The 5000-nt window shown below is 37.4% G+C and overlaps 21 pseudogenes; all 21 read left to right on the top strand.

Annotated features, from left to right (window-relative positions):
* Positions 1–21: 21 nt before the first annotated feature.
* On the top strand, positions 22–140 carry LOC148489340 (5S ribosomal RNA; annotated as a pseudogene).
* Positions 141–256: 116 nt separating this feature from the next.
* Positions 257–374, top strand: LOC148489341 (5S ribosomal RNA; annotated as a pseudogene).
* Positions 375–489: 115 nt separating this feature from the next.
* On the top strand, positions 490–608 carry LOC148489342 (5S ribosomal RNA; annotated as a pseudogene).
* A 116-nt stretch (positions 609–724) lies between these two features.
* LOC148489343 (5S ribosomal RNA) lies at positions 725–843 on the top strand (annotated as a pseudogene).
* Positions 844–959: 116 nt separating this feature from the next.
* On the top strand, positions 960–1078 carry LOC148489344 (5S ribosomal RNA; annotated as a pseudogene).
* A 116-nt stretch (positions 1079–1194) lies between these two features.
* Positions 1195–1313, top strand: LOC148489345 (5S ribosomal RNA; annotated as a pseudogene).
* Positions 1314–1429: 116 nt separating this feature from the next.
* Positions 1430–1548, top strand: LOC148489346 (5S ribosomal RNA; annotated as a pseudogene).
* A 117-nt stretch (positions 1549–1665) lies between these two features.
* Positions 1666–1784, top strand: LOC148489347 (5S ribosomal RNA; annotated as a pseudogene).
* Positions 1785–1900: 116 nt separating this feature from the next.
* Positions 1901–2019, top strand: LOC148489348 (5S ribosomal RNA; annotated as a pseudogene).
* A 115-nt stretch (positions 2020–2134) lies between these two features.
* On the top strand, positions 2135–2253 carry LOC148489349 (5S ribosomal RNA; annotated as a pseudogene).
* A 116-nt stretch (positions 2254–2369) lies between these two features.
* On the top strand, positions 2370–2488 carry LOC148489350 (5S ribosomal RNA; annotated as a pseudogene).
* A 115-nt stretch (positions 2489–2603) lies between these two features.
* On the top strand, positions 2604–2722 carry LOC148489351 (5S ribosomal RNA; annotated as a pseudogene).
* Positions 2723–2839: 117 nt separating this feature from the next.
* LOC148489352 (5S ribosomal RNA) lies at positions 2840–2958 on the top strand (annotated as a pseudogene).
* Positions 2959–3074: 116 nt separating this feature from the next.
* On the top strand, positions 3075–3193 carry LOC148489353 (5S ribosomal RNA; annotated as a pseudogene).
* Positions 3194–3309: 116 nt separating this feature from the next.
* Positions 3310–3428, top strand: LOC148489354 (5S ribosomal RNA; annotated as a pseudogene).
* A 116-nt stretch (positions 3429–3544) lies between these two features.
* On the top strand, positions 3545–3662 carry LOC148489355 (5S ribosomal RNA; annotated as a pseudogene).
* A 115-nt stretch (positions 3663–3777) lies between these two features.
* LOC148489356 (5S ribosomal RNA) lies at positions 3778–3896 on the top strand (annotated as a pseudogene).
* Positions 3897–4012: 116 nt separating this feature from the next.
* On the top strand, positions 4013–4131 carry LOC148489357 (5S ribosomal RNA; annotated as a pseudogene).
* A 116-nt stretch (positions 4132–4247) lies between these two features.
* Positions 4248–4366, top strand: LOC148489358 (5S ribosomal RNA; annotated as a pseudogene).
* A 116-nt stretch (positions 4367–4482) lies between these two features.
* LOC148489359 (5S ribosomal RNA) lies at positions 4483–4601 on the top strand (annotated as a pseudogene).
* Positions 4602–4937: 336 nt separating this feature from the next.
* Positions 4938–5000, top strand: part of LOC148489360 (5S ribosomal RNA) — a 119-nt pseudogene continuing 56 nt past the window's right edge.

Genomic DNA, 5000 nt, shown 5'->3' on the forward strand with positions numbered 1-5000 from the left:
CTAAAGTTAATGCTTTTGAGCACCTACAGCCAAACCACACTGGACATGCCCAATCTCGTCTGATCTTGGAAGCTATGCAGTGTTGGGCCTGGTTAGTACTTGGACTGGAGACCACCTGGGAATACCAGGTGCTGTAGGTAATTTTATATAGCCATAACATTCTTTTCTATTACATTTTACATTACATTTTTTCAACTTATCAATGAATTTACTTGAGTTAAGAAGTAAAAGAGGTCTAAAGTTAATGTTTTTGAGCGCCTACAGCCAAACCACACTGGACATGCCCAATCTCATCTGATCTTGGAAGCTATGCAGTGTTGGGATGGTTAGTACTTGTATGGGAGACCACCTGGGAATACCAGGAGTTGTAGGTAATTTTATGCTGCCATAACATTCTTTTCTATTACATTTTACATTTCATTTTTCAACTTATCATTGAATTTACTTGAGTTAAGAAGTAAAAGAGGTCTAAAGTTAATGTTTTTGAGCACCTACAGCCAAACCACACTGGACATGCCCAATCTCGTCTGAACTTGGAAACTATACAGTGTTGGGCCTGGTTAGTACTTGGATGGGAGACCACCTGGAAATACCAGGTGCTGTAGGTAATTTTATACTGCAACAACATTCTTTTCTATTACATTTTACATTTAATTTTTTCAACTTATTAATGAATTTACTTGAGTTAAGAAGTAATAGAGGTCTAAATTTAATGCTTTTGAGCACATACAGCCAAACCACACTGGACATGCCCAATCTCGTCTGATCTTGGAAGCTATGCAGTGTTGGGCCTGGTTTGTACTTGGATGGGAGACCACCTGGGAATTCCAGGTCCTGTAGGTAATTTTAGACAGCCATAACATTCTTTTTTATTACATTTTACATTTAATTTTTTCAACTTATCAATGAATTTACTTGAGTTAAGAAGTAAAAGAGGTCTAAAGTTAATGTTTTTGAGCACCTACAGCCAAACCACACTGGACATGCCCAATCTCGTCTGATCTTGAAAGCTATGCAGTGTTGGGCCTGGTTAGTACTTGGATGGGAGACCACCTGGGAATACCAGGTGCTGTAGGTAATTTTATACTGGCATAACATTCTTTTCTATTACATTTTACATTTAATTTTTTCAACTTATCAATGAATTTCCGTGAGTTAAGAAGTAATAGAGGTCTAAAGTTAATGCTTTTGAGCACCTACAGCCAATCCACACTGGACATAACCAATCTCCTCTGAACTTGGTAGCTATGCAGTGGTGGGCCTGGTTAGTACTTGGATGGGAGACCACCTTGGAATACCAGGTGCAGTAGGTAATTTTATACTGCCATAACATTCTTTTCTATTACATTTTACATATAAATTTTTCAACTTATCAATGAATTTACTTGTGTTAAGAAGTAATAGCGGTCTAAATTTAATGCTTTTGAGCACATACAGCCAAACCACAGTGGACTTGCCCAATCTCGTCTGATCTTGGAAGCTATGCAGTGTTGGGTCTGGTTTGTACTTGGATGGGAGACCACCTGGGAATACCAGGAGCTATAGGTAATTTTAGACAGCCAAAACATTCTTTTCTATTACATTTTACATTTCATTTTTTCAACTTATCAATGAATTTACTTGAGTTAAGAAGTAATAGAGGTCTAAAGTTAATATTTTTTGAGCACCTACAGCCAAACCACACTGGACATGCCCAATCTTGTCTGATCTTGGAAGCTGTGCAGTGTTGGGCCTGGTTAGTACTTGGACGTGAGACCACCTGGGAATACCAGGTGCTGTAGGTAATTTTATTTAGCCATAACATTGTTTTCTATTACATTTTACATTACATTTTTTCAACTTATCAATGAATTTACTTGAGTTAAAAAGTAAAAGAGGTCTAAAGTTAATGTGTTTGAGCGCCTACAGCCAAACCACACTGGACATGCCCAATCTCGTCTGATCTTGGAAGCTATGCAGTTTTGGGCATGGTTAGTACTTGAATGGGAGACCACCTGGGAATACCAGGTGCTGTAGGTAATTTTATACTGCCATAACATTCTTTTCTATTAAATTTTAATTTAATTTTTTCAACTTATCAATGAATTTACTTGAGTTAAGAAGTAAAAGATGTCTAAAGTTAATGTTTTTGAGCACCTACAGTCAAACCGCACTGGACATGCCCAATCTCGTCTGATCTTGGAAGCTATGCAGTGTTGGGCCTGGTTAGTATTTGGATGGGAGACCACCTGGGAATACCAGGTGCTGTAGGTAATTTTTTACTGCCATAACATTCATTTCTATTACATTTTAAATTTAATTTTTTCAACTTATCAATGAATTTACTTGAGTTAAGAAGTAATAGAGGTCTAAAGTTAATGTTTTTGAGCATCTACAGCCCAACCACAGTGGACATGCCCAATCTTGTCTGATCTTGGAAACTATGCAGTGTTGGGCCTGGTTAGTACTTGGATGGGAGACCACCTGGGAATACCAGGAGCTGTAGGTAATTTTCTACTGCCATAACATTCTTTTCTATTACATTTTACATTTAATTTTTCAACTTTTCATTGAATTTACTTGAGTTAAGAAGTAAAAGAGGTCTAAAGTTAATGTTTTTGAGCACCTACAGCCAAACCACACAGGACATGCCCAATCTCGTCAGATCTTGGAAGCTATGCAGTGTTGGGCCTGGTTAGTACTTGGATGGGAGACCACCTGGGAATACCAGGTGCTGTAGGTAATTTTATATAGCCATAACATTGTTATCTTTTACATTTTACATTACATTTTTTACAACTTATCAATGAATTTACTTGAGTTAAGAAGTAAATAAGGTCTAAAGTTAAATTTTTTGAGTGCCTACAGCCAAACCACACTGGACATGCCCAATCTCGTCTGATCTTGGAAGCTATGCAGTGTTGGGCCTGGTTAGTACTTGAATGGTAGACAACCTGGGAATACCAGGTGCTGTAGGTAATTTTAAAATGCAATAACATTCTTTTCTATTATATTTTACATTTAATTTTTTCAACTTATCAATGAATTTACTTGAGTTAAGAAGTAAAAGATGTCTAAAGTTAATGTTTTTGAGCACCTACAGTCAAACCACACTGGACATGCCCAATCTCATCTGATCTTGGAAGCTATGCAGTGTTGGGCCTGGTTAGTACTTGGATGGGAGACCACCTAGGAATCCCAGGTGCTGTAGGTAATTTTATACTGCCATAACAGTCTTTTCTATTACTTTTTACATTTAATTTTTTCAACTTATCAATGAATTTACTTGAGTTAAGAAGTAATAGAGGTCTAAAGTTAATGCTTTTGAGCACCTACAGCCAAACCACACTGGACATGCCCAATCTCGTCTGATCTTGGAAGCTATGCAGTGTTGGGCCTGGTTAGTACTTGGACTGGAGACCACCTGGGAATACCAGGTGCTGTAGGTAATTTTATATAGCCATAACATTCTTTTCTATTACATTTTACATTACATTTTTTCAACTTATCAATGAATTTACTTGAGTTAAGAAGTAAAAGAGGTCTAAAGTTAATGTTTTTGAGCGCCTACAGCCAAACCACACTGGACATGCCCAATCTCATCTGATCTTGGAAGCTATGCAGTGTTGGGATGGTTAGTACTTGTATGGGAGACCACCTGGGAATACCAGGAGTTGTAGGTAATTTTATGCTGCCATAACATTCTTTTCTATTACATTTTACATTTCATTTTTCAACTTATCATTGAATTTACTTGAGTTAAGAAGTAAAAGAGGTCTAAAGTTAATGTTTTTGAGCACCTACAGCCAAACCATACTGGACATGCCCAATCTCGTCTGAACTTGGAAACTATACAGTGTTGGGCCTGGTTAGTACTTGGATGGGAGACCACCTGGAAATACCAGGTGCTGTAGGTAATTTTATACTGCAACAACATTCTTTTCTATTACATTTTACATTTAATTTTTTCAACTTATTAATGAATTTACTTGAGTTAAGAAGTAATAGAGGTCTAAATTTAATGCTTTTGAGCACATACAGCCAAACCACACTGGACATGCCCAATCTCGTCTGATCTTGGAAGCTATGCAGTGTTGGGCCTGGTTTGTACTTGGATGGGAGACCACCTGGGAATTCCAGGTCCTGTAGGTAATTTTAGACAGCCATAACATTCTTTTTTATTACATTTTACATTTAATTTTTTCAACTTATCAATGAATTTACTTGAGTTAAGAAGTAAAAGAGGTCTAAAGTTAATGTATTTGAGCATCTACAGGCAAACCACACTGGACATGCCCAATCTCGTCTGATCTTGAAAGCTATGCAGTGTTGGGCCTGGTTAGTACTTGGATGGGAGACCACCTGGGAATACCAGGTGCTGTAGGTAATTTTATACTGGCATAACATTCTTTTCTATTACATTTTACATTTAATTTTTTCAACTTATCAATGAATTTCCGTGAGTTAAGAAGTAATAGAGGTCTAAAGTTAATGCTTTTGAGCACCTACAGCCAATCCACACTGGACATAACCAATCTCCTCTGAACTTGGTAGCTATGCAGTGGTGGGCCTGGTTAGTACTTGGATGGGAGACCACCTTGGAATACCAGGTGCAGTAGGTAATTTTATGCAGCCATAACATTCTTTTCTATTACATTTTACATTTAGTTTTTTCAACTTACCAATGAATTTACTTGAGTAAAGAAGTAAAAGAGGTCTAAAGTTAATGTTTTTGAGCACCTACAGCCCGCCCAATCTCGTCTGATCTTGGAAGCTATGCAGTGTTGGGCCTGGTTAGTACTTGGATGGGAAACCACCTAGGAATCCCAGGTGCTGTAGGTAATTTTATACTGCCATAACAGTCTTTTCTATTACATTTTACATTAAATTTTTTCAACTTATCAATGAATTTACTTGAGTTAAGAAGTAATAGAGGTCTAAAGTTAATGCTTTTGAGCACCTACAGCCAAACCACACTGGACATGCCCAATCTCGTTTGATCTTGGAAGCTATGCAGTGTA

This window comes from Taudactylus pleione, unplaced genomic scaffold (assembly GCF_031769625.1).
Source record: "Taudactylus pleione unplaced genomic scaffold, aTauple2 ptg000550l, whole genome shotgun sequence".
Taxonomy (NCBI): Eukaryota; Metazoa; Chordata; class Amphibia; order Anura; family Myobatrachidae; genus Taudactylus; species Taudactylus pleione.